Below are 14,272 nucleotides of genomic sequence, written 5' to 3'. Positions count from 1 at the left end.
GACGTGTGTTCTGGAACCACGGGTTTCTGCAGCATCCAGCACCAGCATCTGCTACTCTCCTTCTTGGTGACCTTCCCTGGGGGCACATGGGTCCCAGCTGCAATACCTGGAAGCACATACCCTATCTCAGCATGGGGCCACCTGGGCCAGGGGTGGCTGTTTAGCCTCACCAGTGCCTCATTCTCCAGATCCAGACAATGCACCTGGCTGCAGATCCTGGAAAACTTGGGATTGATTAAGCTGGAGACTCAACCTGTCAGTGCAAGTGAAAGGACATGGTTCCTGCTAGCTTTCCTGAGCCTCCAAGTTCCTGGCCAATGCAGGCACCAGCCAGCTCTCATCAGACCCTGCCAAGGCCTTTCCCTTCTCTTTGCTACATCTTTGACTCCTTTTTAGCTGAGGGCCACAGACATATGGATACAGCCTTTTGGCCTCAGCTTCCTTATCTGTAAAGTGGTGGCACTTTATCCACCCCCAGCCTCAAACTAGGACTCCCCTTCCTTTACATCTATGGTGAAATGGGGAAGATGCAGAGCTAAGAATCTTTGTAAAGCCTCTTGGGGTTGCCCCTGACATTTCCATGTTCTTAAATTTGGAGATTTGTGAAGATCTTCATCTATAATTCTTGGGAATGTCAAGGGTTTACTATACATCAAAATATTGATAGTGTATTCTCTGATTGCTGGGACAACGGATGGTCTTAAATGTCTTCTTTGTATCTTCTGCATGAGCATGCATTGCTTGTACAAGGAGAAATACACATTACTTTTAAAGGCTGTCTGGAGAAGTCCAGGCCGTTTGCTCACCTTTTTGTGAAAGATGCTGATGGGTGAGTGGTGATTTTGTGTAAGGGGGCAGGGATTTGATTCTTTGACCTCTGGAAGGTCCTTCCAGCACATGAGTCTGTGCTCAGTGCACACAACCAACACACACCTAACTGAAGTAGCGTGTGGCCAGGAACCTGAGAAGGGGGAAGAAAAGGAGAAAGAGTGGGGAAGGGAGACTAGAGGAGAGAGAAAGGAGAGTAAAAGAGAAAACTGCACTGTCACAGAAAACTTGAAACTTCCCTTTCAACCTTTCCCTTGTAATTAGTGAGTGCAGCCGGAGGGGAAGGCCTCTTGGTGAGTTGCAACTTGTCAGGTTCTAGTCCTCAGGACGTTTAAGGCTGTTCACTGTTTGGGGAAAGCTTAGTTCTCAGGTGGCTCCTCCTCCCTCTCTGTCTTTTTATTTGAATTCACTGCCTGGGAGGTTTATGAAGGGTTGGAAACTTTCTAGTGTCCTGGCCAAGAAGTCTTCCCCCGAGGGCTGGCCTGGAGATGCTGGGAAGAACTTGGTTGAAGCAGATTTCTTTCTACCAGTGACTTGGGGGCCAACTCTGCAAAGGGGAGCAGTGAAGAAGGTACTGTGGGGGGAAAGAGGGGGGCTGGGACCCAGCAGGGGCAAGCACAGTCTAGTTAGTCCTCCCCAGGCAGCGAGCCCCTTGTGATTCCCAAATTGCCATGGGAGCATCTGCCTCGTCTCTACATTGGAGGGTCCATGACAAATACAAGGGCAATTGTCCTGCACGTGGGGTCCCCAGGGCAGCATGCCTGCAGGGCTGGTGGGGAAGAGCAGGCCTCCTGTCAGATGATTGGGTTGGAATCCTGATTCTCTGCCCACTGCTTGAGTAAACTGCAGCCAGTTACTTAATTTCTTTGTGTCTCAGTTTCCTCATCTGTCAAATGGGTTGCTCAGCAGAGCCCCTGGCATGTGAGGAGCATAGGTACAAGCTTTTATTATTCCTGCTGTGGCAGGAGATCACATGGGTTTTGTTTATGGACAGGGCACATCTGCCTGCTCGCCCCACCCAGAGCTGGGTCTCGGCAGGAATCACAGAGAGCTTGTGCCAGTGAGTACTTCCAGCGGTAACCAGTGGGGATGGCCCCTGGAAGTGGATGCACCGCCTTTGCACTGGACCACAGTGGGGCCGCAGGTGTGGCTGCCTGGAGGTGGCTGCACAGGGAACAGGGGGCCCTGGGGCCCTGTGTGTGTGCCAGCTGGCACAGCTCCTGGCTTGGTAATTGTTCCTCTCCTACTTATCCAGTTGGCCGTGACTGGCGGGGAGTGAGAGCTCGGTGCCTTTGCCATCTCTTCTGAGCCGGGTCAACCAGGTGAGAGCGCAGGTCACAGGGCAACAGAAGGATTCTTTGGCGTCATCTCCTCTGCATCTGGTGTGAGGGGCTCCTCCCTACACGTGGGCCGGCCAGTAACCATATATATTGCTCTCATTTACGGAGTCTGTGGGCCAGGCACACTGCGACCGATTCACGTCTCTGTTCACAGTAACTCTGCACGCAGGGATAATCACTCCTATTTCATGGATCTACTGATATGAGTGAATTCCAACCACATGCGCAGGGCCAGGCTTCTTGTAAGTGTGTATTGCAAGGAGGGGCTGGAATGAACTCTATGATTCCACAGCTTGGGTTCTTAAGAATAGTACAAATAAGTGACGTTAACCCAGCCACTGCTGCGTGGATTATTTCCCTGAAATCCGCACACCGACCGTGGAGCGGCTGCTCTTTGTGGATGGGGCCATCGTGGTAGAGAGACCCCACCAGACTCTCCGCGACCGCCTCCTTTAGTTCTGACCAGCCCTCTCGGAGTGGCCGGTGAGGGAGGTCTGTTCGCTCCCGGCAGCTCTTTGTTTATCTCGCAGAGGACCCCCCCAGGCAGGAGTCCCTGCCCTGTCCTCGATGCCCCACTGGAACCTGCTCAGGTCCCCCACCGGAACACAAACTCATTAAGAGCCGAGACGGTGCCTGGCTACACTGCCTTATATACAGTAAACACTTAATAAATGCTTTCTAAGCCAAACTGGTCCCTCTAACGATAGCCGGCGTGTATTGACCGCTCACTGTGCCTGCTGTGTAGAGTGCAACTATGTGCCTTCATCACGCCACCCTTATGACGACCCCATCTGACAGACGAGGAAACAAAGGCTCAGGGAACTGAAACTGATCCTCAAAGTGTCGCTAAGCAGCAGGTGGCAGAGCTTGGTGCTGACGAACCTTTTGTGCCTCAAATCCTCTGCCTGTTTTTCTTTACAAGCTCTCCAAGGCTTCCTGCCAACAACCAGCACCAACTCGGCAGCTGTGTGAGTGTGTCACCTCAGCTGTGGATCCCCCAGCCCCAGTTGGGCCCTCAGATGAGACTGGCCAAACTTTGACCTACAGGCCAGACTGACATCTTTGTGACTTCATGAGATACCCAGAGTCCAAACCACCCAGCTAGGACACTCTCAGACTTCTAACCTACAGAAACCATGAGCTAATAAACATTTCTTTTTGGTTTTAGCTGCTACTTCTTGATGTAATTTGTTAATGTAACTGGATATGACTAATACAAGACCCAAGTCCTGGAAGTCTAGACAGGTCTTGCTGTGAGCTTTAGCTCTATCGAAGGAGGTGCTAGTCAGGCCCTGACCTTCCAAAGCCCATGTTCCATTCCATCAGGTTAGCTGCCCAGTCCTGAAGTGGGGAACCCAGCCATTCCAGAATGTTCCCTACTCCTGAGCCACTTCCCACAAAGAACAGAGATGCCTTGTATCTCCTATTCTACTGCTCTAAAAACATCAGTGGCTCTCTAAATGACCTACCAATGGTTCTCTGAAGCCCAGACTCTGAGCATGGTACCCACCCTCCTCCTCCCCCTCACAGTCCTGCAAGTCCCATTTCTCCTTAGGCCGACCCTTCAGGCCTGGTCAGGCCAAGGTGTTCACCACTGTTACAATCTCTTCCCTAGTCAGCTGAAAATAAATTAACAACTACAGATGGAGGATCTGCTAGGTACCAGGGGCCAGTGATGGATGCTTCTGTATGCAGCACCTCAGTTTGTACCAGAAGCCATTTTTACAGAGAAGAAAACAGGTTAAGTGACCTGCCCTAAGTCCCAGGGGAAGTAGGTGAAGAAGTAAGGAAGTACTGATGGGGTCAGGCCCACCCAGCCCCGTGGCCGTTAAAGTTCAGTGTTTTTCCACTACACCATATTGCATCCGACTGACATTTCTATGGAATTTTACAGTTTATAAAATCCCTGCTTATTGTATTTTTTATTGAACTTCAGAACAGTCCAGTGTAACAGATGGAGCAGGAATCACTCACCCCATTTCACAGATGATAAGCCCCACATGAGAAGGAGGATTTGTCCTCATGGGACACGTGTAAGAGCTGTGATTCCAACTTAATCTCTGTCTCCAGACCCACTGCAATCTCTTCCACCTTCTCTTTGTGCCTCTTCCTAAACCTACAATAGATTTTTGCATATAAATGATGCCCAATGTATATTTATTGGCTGATTGATTAACTTTTTAATGTGTTCTTAATAAATGGTGCAAAAGGGGATCTGGTGCCTAGAGAATTATCTATGGTGATTGAGACTGACTTTAAAAAAGAACTAAACAAGGTATTGCAGAAAGGTAGGAAGGTAGATTTCAGTAGGAACTTGATGCTGGAAAGGGTTCATAGTCCCTGAACGGTGAGCAAAGGGGGCTGCAGAATTATCTCTGTGGGGGAATCTCTAAGAGTGACCCACCCTTGCCCGGGTTCAAGAAAGTACTTTTATTCTTTTGGGGCAGAGGGATGGGCAAAATGAGCCATGAAGGGCCCAGAGAGCGCAGCATCCAAGCCTCTGTCCTGTGGGTGTCGTTCACAGCTCGGTTGCTGTAGCAGAGCAAAGAGGAAAAGGAAGCGGCAGAAGCAGATTGTGACACTTTCTTTGCCGGTTCCTTCTCATCCCCAGTGCCCAGGGCTTCAGCTGAAGCAGAAGCTGTGCTACAGAGAGGTTCCTTGAGGACACTCACACAGGATCAGGTTCCTTGGGCTTGCGAGGCCTCACATGTCATCCTGCCCATGCACCTGTCCCTAAATACACTAAAATACACCAGTAGGCACTCAATCAATATTTGCTGAATGGCTGAATGTTACATAAGTGGGTAGCTGTGGCTTTCTCCTGTCTCTGCAGGGTTGTAATAATACTTCACCCTGTGTTGAGCACCCATTCTAGTTCCAACTGACCTTGTTAGGGACCCTTCTGCCTCTAATCCTATTCTAACCAAATCCAGTGGACTCTTGTCCTGGCCTCATGGTCGTCCCCAGCCTGTGACCGTCTTGACCTGGGTTATTAAAGCCCCTTTTCATTCAGATTCAGAACCTATTTGGAACAATAGAGGTGAAGAGAATGAAGTATAGCAGGTAAAGCAACCTGGGTACAGGGCACCTTTGTGCACTGAGCTTTCTGCATTCAGCCTCCCTTCCAGAGTCTACACCGAGGTGCGTGTGGACATGCAGGTGAGGGGGCCGTTCCCAGATCACAGCCTGGAGTGGCACCAACTCCTCCATCTGGAAGCCAGGAGATGTGGGGCCAATTCAGGACCTGTCCACATGAGTTGGTGAGTATGACCTTGATCAAGTCCCTCCCACCCTGGGCCTGGGTCCCTCACTGTGAATGAGAGGGTTGGAGCCCTTTGTCCCATCATGTGCTTAATTGTTTCCTGAGAATCTATGATGTGCCAGGCACTCTGATGACGCAGCAGTGAACAAAATACAGTTTCTGCCATCATGCTGCATATGTGGAGGGGAGACAGACAGAAACCAAATAAAGCAGCAAGTAGGTGACAGACGTAATGACAGAGGAGGTGAGTGTGATGAAGGTAAGTCTGGCAGACTAAGTGGGGTGGATGGTGGGGGCCTACTTTAGATAGGTTGGCATGGAGGATGTCTCCCAAGAGGTGACAGGTGGGCAGAGATCTGAATGAAAGGTGGGGGGCAGGTCATGCAGGTGTCTGGAGGAGTGGGTCCTCGGAAAAGGAGCAGCAAGTGCAACGGCCTTTAGAGCACAACCAGTCTGTATATTTAAGAAACAGAAAGAATGCTAGGTGGGGACAGGCTGCAGAGGTACAGCCAGGAGCTAGGCAGTGCTAAGGGCCTGGGTTGCATCCGGGCTGACTGGGGAGACCATGGGGGCTCATTGATCCCAGGGTTATATGGCCATGGGCTTTTTCTAGCCCCAGGCTAGGTGGGTTTGGCTTGGCAAGGGAGGGGGTGGGGTGGTCCCAAAGCTAGATGCTGCCCTGGAGGCAGATCCTGCGAGCAGTGCCAGGACAGGCTGATGGGGCCTGCCTGCTCATGTCTCATTGTGTCGCTGCACCCGAGCCTCAGCCCCGTCCCTCACTGGTGTGCAGGAACAGAGCTAGCTGACAAATTTACCCGCACCCCCAAACCATAGGCCACAGTTGCTGCTAGGTTGGCGTGTGGGGTACCTACTTAGGGTGTTAGATATTTGGTGTCTCATCCACTCCTGAATGATATATTCTTTCCTCTTCAGAAAACCCCTCCTCTTTGCCCTCCTCTCCCTTCTAACGTTCCTCTTCCCCATCTTGATTTATTCCTCTGTTTAGTTCTCTTTTATTTCTTATTGATCCATCCCCCAAAGATAGAAGCTTATCAAGAAGCCAGAAGCTTACCAAGCAAAACCTATGAAGCTGGGCCCCCTGGCCCGTAGAACAGCTAAGATACTTGCCTTGGGTCTCAAAACTAGAAAGGGGTAGAGTCTTTATTTGACATCAGAGAGTGTGACTTTAGAGTCCTGCTGAGATATCTCCATTTTATCACCTCCCAGCAGGTCTCAGAGAATGGCAGGCTGTGATAAGACCAGGGACAGAGATGCACCTAAGGCCCCTGGGAGTGCAGGGAAGGGCAAGCTGGTCCGGCTGCAGAGGCAGGAGGGCAGTCAGGGAAGTCTTTCCAGCAGAGGCAGCATCGGAAGTAGGTTTAGAAAGCTGAGTGGGATCTTGCCAGGCAGAGAAGAGGCAGTGTGGGGGAATGTGAGGAAGGGCTGAAAGCAAGAAGGCTGGGAAACCCCGTGGTGTGTTGGGGAGCAACCAGTCAATTATTTAAATTAAATGCAGAAAGGAATTACCTCAGTGGAAAAATCAGACAGACTGGTTGTTTGACCCAATCCTGTAGTTTTTGTTTTGTTTTCAAGTAACTGCCACTATATAAACTGAAGAAGTACAGATAACTTTCAGTTAATAAATGAGATTAAATGTTTGTTTTATGTTCAGGTCAAAGGGTAAATAAAATGGGAGGAGAAAGGAGGAGAAGGTTAGGGTCAAGGTTAGCAAGTTTCCTGCTCAAACAGAATGGTGTCTGGTCAGTCGGTGACATTTGATCCTGAGAGGAAAAAAAGAGTTTGGGAAGCCTAATTGAAAGGACGCAAAACTCTCCACTCAGTTGGAAAAACACCTCTCAAGTCTCCTATTCCCATTTCCTAGAAATGGTTTATTATAAGAGTATTAAGTGAAGAAGGGCTTTAGAGAGAAAAAAATCTGATTCATAATAATAATACCTGGTATTTATGCCACACCTTTCTCCCAAGAGCTCAGATTGCTGTAGGAAAATTACGTCACTATTCCTCACCGCCTCATCTTTGCCTCAAACTGGTTTGCCCCCAAACCACACCCCCCTGGGACAACCTGGAGAGAAAGAGGTAGCCTGGGTATTACTTGTGGGGTCAGCATGGTGCTCCTGTGGGCTCTGCTGGGATGGTGAGGCCTTGACTTCTAGGACTTGGGTCCCAAAGCTCTGCTGTCTGCTCTCCTTCCATCCCTGGCCTGCAGAAGAGCACTAGACTGGTGTCCATCTGCAGTGGGCATATCATGCCATAGGAATCAACTAGTGTACACCTTCTGTAAAAATCTCCAGAGAAGAAAGCACAGTGACTTTCTTTGAAAAGTATCAGAGCCCCAGTAGAGAAAACTCTTCTCAACACCTAACTCAAATCTCTTCTGCTGCAGTGGAGCCCCATTCTTTTGGGTCTTGTCTACAGTTGACACAAAGAACAGGTGTCTTGTCCCGATCACTTCATGAAGACCCTGAAACTTTCCCTTAACTGACAAACTTTTAAAGTTAATTGGCTGGATCCTCCATCTTCCAAACCAGAAAGCTAGGCTTTTCCAAAGCTCACAGAGGAGAAATACTTACATCCTACCTGCTAGAGGAGGTTGGGCAAGGAGTCAGCAATAGTTCTTTGTGGACTACTCCGAGGGCAGAGCTCTGTCCTGGGTATGTAGAAGGTAACAATTAATTATGGCATGGTCCCTATCATGAAGGGGCTTATGGGAGAAGAGGGTAGAGCATGTATCCACAAAAAGCTAACTGTCAACTTAAAGTTATGTGTCAATGCAAGATAACCATGACTAGTATTACAAGGAAGAGGATTATTGTAATAATTATAACGATAGTAACCAACTTTTACAAAGCACTTGCTATGCGCACTGTGCTTTATATTCATTAACTCATTTCATTTTTACTGCTTCCTTCTGAGGTAAGAACTATTGTCTTATTTTAGAGGGGGGAAACTGAGTCATGGACATATTGAAAAACTTGCCTGAGGTCACAGAGTTAGTAAATGGAAGAATGCACAGTATGAACTCAGATGATTTCATGCCAGAATATGAAGGATTAAATCCAACAGGGAGAAAAAGCAGTTTTTATCATGACAGGACATTGGGCAGATTCTGCTATGTGTGCCTGTCTGATGGAGTCAAAGCATTGGGGAAGTTGGAGGGGGCTTTGTATTCCCAACTCTTTAAGACTGGCAGGGCTACTGTGCCTTCTTCAACTTCAGTAGATTCCGTCTTTTAGCTGATATGTAGAAATACCTGGAGTGCTCCTGAGGCAGATGGGTGGAGAGAGCTGCAGTCTGAATCAGCCTCCAGCTTGCTATACATCCTTGGACAAGTCGCTTTCCCTTTGGGCTTTCTTCCTATGTGGAAAATGAAAGGGTGTTGGACTCAGCCTGTGAAGTCCTATCTAGCTCTAAATGCTGTAGTTTTTATGCCTCTTGCATAAGCAGACAGTATAAGGCACATAAATGATTCAGCTCAGCTCAGGGCTGAGCATGTGGTATGCCAAGTGTTCTAAGAAATGGGTGTTGATTTGATTGAGCTGCATGGGGAATACTGACAAGGGGCATCCCCAGGGCTGGCATGATGGTCAGGGCAGACTTCATGGAGAGGATAGGACTGGAATGCAGGATGTATAGCGGAGGTAGCTGAGGTCATCCCTTCCTGCCCTAGAGATGTGACTCTAAGTGTCTAAGTTAATGCACAGATGACTGTCATTAGTCATTGTATCAGGATGTGCTCAGTTGTAAGCAATAGAAAATTTCCCTGAAATCTGCCTAAAACCAAGAAGGGGATGTTTTAGCTTCTATGATCAGGAAGTCCAAGTGCATGGTGGAGTTCAGGCTCAGCTCAGTCAGGGCTCCAGCTCTCTGTGACTCTGCGTGGGTTTGTCCTCAGGCTAGCTTCTCTCATGATTGCAAGATGGCAGCCTATGGCGACCATGGCCATGCTTGTCTACTCTCAAGAAACCAGTTAAAGTCCTGGTAACGTAATCTGTGGGATCCAGTGTGAAGGAAAATGCAGGTATACTGGTCAACAATTACGAAGAACTTCAAGAAGGCAAAACCAGAGCATTAACTGAATTGTGAGACCTTAGTAAGTGCAGGGCCCTGTGTGACTGTATGGGTCACATGCCCGGGAAATTGGCCCTGGTCCTGGGCTTGCTCTCATTTGGCCAACTTGAACTAATTACTCTAACTCCCAGGGGCACGCTATGAGCCAGTTGGCTTAAGTTTGGATTATTGCTCATCCTTGAACCAATTCTTATGATAAATCAGATGGAATTTTCTGATTGGCTTAGATCAAGCAGGGCCCATCCTGGGAGCTTGGGACGGGTCTTGCTCCTCCTAGCCACAAGTACTACAAAATAAAGGAGGAGGGGCCGCTCCATGGCAGCAGTTGCGCAGCAGTTGCAGCAGCCCTGTGCGCGGCTTCAGCATGGGTGGCTGACGCAGTGTCCTGCCACTGGAGGAACATCCGAAGTGGACTCCCACCCCAGCAGGCAGACTTGCTGTTTTTTCCTCTGCCTCCTCCTGCTTCTCTAGAGCAAATCATGCTCCCCTCTGGTGAGCTGGGAGGAGCGTGGATTTCAGGCAGTGTGGTGTTATAGAGAGAACTCTGAAGAGGGAAATGGAAGCGGGATCTCAAAGAGACCTGCACCGCCCTGCTCACTGCAGCATTCATCACAACAGCCAAGACCTGGAAACCACCTAGGTCTCCACTGACCAATGAATGGATACGGAAAATATAATATTACATTTATGTGAAACATACAGTGTAATACTACTCAGCCTTAAAACAAAAGGAAATTCTGCTGTTTGTGATAATGTGGACAAACTTGGAGGACACTGTACTGAGTGAAAGAAGCCAGACACAGGAAGACAAATATTGCGTGTCGTCACTTACCTGTGGAATCTAATATAGTAGAATCCAAGAAATACAAAGAAAATAATTAAGTAGAATCCGAGAGTACAAAGGTGGTTGCCAGGAGCTGGGGGTTTGGGGAAGTGGGGAGATGTTGGTCACAGTGTATCAACTTCCAGTTCTAAGACGAATAGAATAATATTCTGGGGATCTAATGTGCAGTGTGGTGACTATAGTTTGTAGTACTGCATTATATACTTGAAATTTGCTTAAAGAGTAGATCTTACGTATTCTCACCAGACACACAGATGAGAACTATAGGTGAGGTAATGGATGTGCTTGATTATGGTAATCATTACACAATGTATACTTCTATCAAACCACTACATTGTACACCTTAAATATATACTTTTAAATGTGTTAGTCATACCTCAGTAAAGCTAGAAAAAAAGATACGATTCTGTATGGGCTACTTCTGTACAGTTTTAAGGTCAGTGTTTTTTCAGTGAATGAATGTGACTACCACAGGGTAAAACTTGTCAATATTGTTTAAACATACATGTATAAATAAAGATGCTTTCAACTGTAAGAAAGAAAAGAAGTTTGAGATTAACCTTTCTACTTTGTTCCCTACTAGGTTCATCATCTTGCACACAGATCTTTATGTCTCCATTGTTATTTTCTTGGCTTTGAAGAAAAACAACGCCAGTTTACCTATTTCACAGGACTGATGTGACAACTACCTGGGTCTATATAAGTGAAAATGCTTTTTAATCTGGTCAGGATGATATACATGAAGAGGACTGCTGTTATTTATTTTATTTTATCTCCCCCTGTTGTTTATTTTATTTTATTTTGCCACCTCCCCTGTTATTTACTTTAAAACTTGGTGACATTATGGTGACATAGTGTCTGTGGGTTTTAATGCCTTAAGATGTTTATTATGCAAGTCCCTTGTAGATTTTAAGTAAGAAACAGAAATGGAGAGTGGAAGGAAAGATCAGTGGGGCATGGCAATTTAGGAAAGTCATTCGAAGACCCTTGAGTGTTACAAATTAGGAGACAGGTAATTGGAGAATAGAATTTCTTGTCCGAAGTGGAAATTTCAGAGGAAAATCATCCTAGTTTTTTACTGACCTGCAGATCACATCTTGGTCTCCCCTGCTGGGCCTGCCTGTGTCCATTAGTTCCCGCTCCCATTACCACTCTGCTCCTTGCTCCCTCTCTTCCCCACTCCTCTCCCATAATACTTGAGCCTCTCCTACGACCTCTTCAACCCCTTCTCTGCTGCCTTGGGTGGGATGTCCTCTAGGCAACCTGGAAAGCATCAGCAATCATGGGGTCCTGATAGTCATGGATGAAGAGAATGGAACTAGGTTCCACCAGGTTCCCAGAGCTTGGGCCTCTTCTGCAGGCTCCTTCTGCCTGAGGTGGCAGCATCCATCATTCCTGACAGTTGCTTGCAAGGGGAGGCCTCTTCCAAATCTGTAAGTCGCAGGTGCTCCAACAGGGAAGGCACATGCCTCCCTCATAGCAACGTATCTAGATGTCTATTTTGACATATGCATCTACAACACTGAAGGTATATCTACACATAAATTAGATGCCACCCATTCACCCTAAAGTTGGCCATCCAAGAGCCCCTCCCATCATGCCCCCCGCCGCCCCCATCACCACCATGCCTAAAAATGAAACGGCATGATTTCCTATCTCATATCAAACCTTCCAGGCTCCCTTGGGGGTCCTGTTTGGTTCTTATAGATCTAGAAACAACAAAAGATGTTACTAGCTTATTCTCCTATTCCCAGTCATCAATGCTCCATTCAGATAATCTCAGGACAGGGTTTGTATATGATTTTCCTCAGAAATTAGCCCAGGAGGAGGCTTTGTAGTGTTCTTGGGTCACTCGTTTATTACTTTGCATTCTGACAGTTTGGCAAAACTTCATAATTATAGGACGCTTGTGCATCGGCTGCTCGGCATCCACTCTCTCTCTTTTCTGATAACACCATCCTAATTTCACATGGCATAATTACCCATGGGTGTAGTTTTGGTCCCAATAAAGTCATGTCCTTGGCTAACCAACAGGTGTCCTGTTCTGGTCCAACCAAGAGGCGGGTCCCTGCCCCAGGCTACGCCAGCCAGATTCTCACTCCCGGGACTTGGCTGAAATGAATCAGCAGGATGGGTCATGCTGGGGTGTTCCAGCTCTGAGCACACTGGCTTCTTTCCTGCTCCACACGGGTGCCCTGACAGACTTTGCCTCTCTAAACCCAGGTCCCGGCTTTTCCTCTGGCCCTGAGAGCCACCTATGTTAGCCCCAGAAAGAATCCCTAACCCCCAGGTGGGCTTTGTTTTTGTTTGTGTGGTTTGGCCTATGTTTTTTGTTTTTTGCTTTCCCTTCAAGCCTGCCAGTGTTCATTCTGTTTGTTCCTAACCAAAGCAACTGATTTACCCTTAGGATGCTTACACTATAATATGCATATGTGTTTATACCCATAACTCCAACATACAGTCCATCTATTGGAACTTAAAAATCTTATTTTAAGCTCCTGATCTTTTTCCCATTTCCAGACCCATAAATACAACAGGACTAGCTTTTCCAACAGGATGTGCACGGCCATGCCTTGTATCCAAAACGTATACATTTCTTTAACAGATCATGCTTTAGCATGTGCTAGGTACCAGTCATCATGCTGATACTAGAGATTTAGCAGCAGGCCCTTTCCTTAGGGCGCTTCTGTTTTGTGGGTGCATAGAGAAGCAAACATTCCACTCAGTGAGCGAAACGCTGTGCCTGGAGAAACCCCAGGAGGGCTCCTGACCCCAGCTACAGCTTCAGGAAAGGCTTCATCAAGCAGATAATATCCAGGTAGAACCCGAAGACCAATTGCAGCTAGCCAGATAAATATGGGAGTGGGGTTAGTTTGCCTGTCATTGGCTCTCATTGCCTTGTTTACTTGTTTCTTGTCTGAAATTCCCTCACTTCCTGCTGGGATGTAAGCAGCACCGTGAGAGCAGCGAGCTTGTCTGTTCACTCAAGAGAGCCTGGCACACTAGATGCTAAAAGAATTCTGCATGAATGTGTTCTGAATGAGGGTACCTCCTAAATGGGCACCCAGGTCCCCCCTGAGGGACCCTGCTTTCCCTGCCTCTGTGCCCTTTGCCCCGGCCACACTGGAGGACTTTCCCTCCTCTGCCCGACTGGCCTCTGTCACCTTCCACAGCCTAAACATCCTGTTCTCCATCGACTCCTCCAGGACCCTCCGCCACTCTCAGGCTGGGTCCAGCTCCCCATTCCCACCCCATAGGACCTCCTCCACGGTCCTTTCAGGAACAGGAAGCTGTCATGTGCTTCCTGCCAAGGCTGCCAGACCTAGCCAATAAAAATGCAGGATGTCGAGTTAGTTTGACTTTCAGAGAAACAACTTAAAAAAATAAGTATGCCCATGCAATATTTGGAGATACTTGTATTAGAAAATTATTCCTTGTTTTCCTGAATTCGGATTTCCCTGGGTGTCCTATATTTTATCTGACAACCTTACTTTCTGCACTGGGTTTTGGCCTCTGATTTTCCCATTTCTCCCAGTTCACATCATATGAGCAACTGATTCATTTCTTCAAGCCATATTTTCGGATAAAACGAATCACTGCTAACTCTGTTAAATGCAAAACATTTCTCCTCCTGTCTCTCCACCGCTTGCCGTAACCCACTTTCACCTGTGGCCCTTCAGCCCCTATCTGCTACACGTGCTTCTTGGCCACTCAGCAGGACCAGGTTAGAGTCCAGGTCACCTGTGGGGGCACCTGCTCCTCTCTGCCAGCTGCCCGCTGGGAGTTGTGGGGCACAGTGGGTGTGGAGTGCAGAGAGGAGGAAAGGACTCTTTCTTTAGGCTTATCACTGGTGGAGTGGGGGGATGATTTTCCTTTGGGCTCCCTCCCTTCATCATCTCCAAACTCATG

At 47.9% G+C, this 14,272-nt stretch overlaps 1 long non-coding RNA gene across 3 annotated transcripts in view; it reads left to right on the top strand.

The window, feature by feature from the left end:
- The window catches only part of LOC108401942 (uncharacterized), a 33,873-nt gene that overhangs the window by 5,440 nt on the left and 14,161 nt on the right, over nucleotides 1–14,272 (top strand). Inside the window, exons 2-4 of one of the 3 annotated variants that reach the window (XR_012123539.1) lie at nucleotides 5,285–5,428; nucleotides 5,553–5,689; nucleotides 10,947–11,056. This is a non-coding gene — a long non-coding RNA (uncharacterized lncRNA). Of the gene's footprint in view, nucleotides 1–5,284; nucleotides 5,429–5,552; nucleotides 11,057–13,191; nucleotides 14,088–14,272 lie in introns of those variants that run through there. The other 2 variants (XR_012123540.1, XR_012123541.1) reach the window with 2 other exon arrangements.

Source organism: Manis javanica, chromosome 12 (genome assembly GCF_040802235.1).
Source record: "Manis javanica isolate MJ-LG chromosome 12, MJ_LKY, whole genome shotgun sequence".
In the NCBI taxonomy this organism is placed as follows: Eukaryota; Metazoa; Chordata; class Mammalia; order Pholidota; family Manidae; genus Manis; species Manis javanica.
This window is presented reverse-complemented; position numbering and strand designations above follow the sequence as displayed.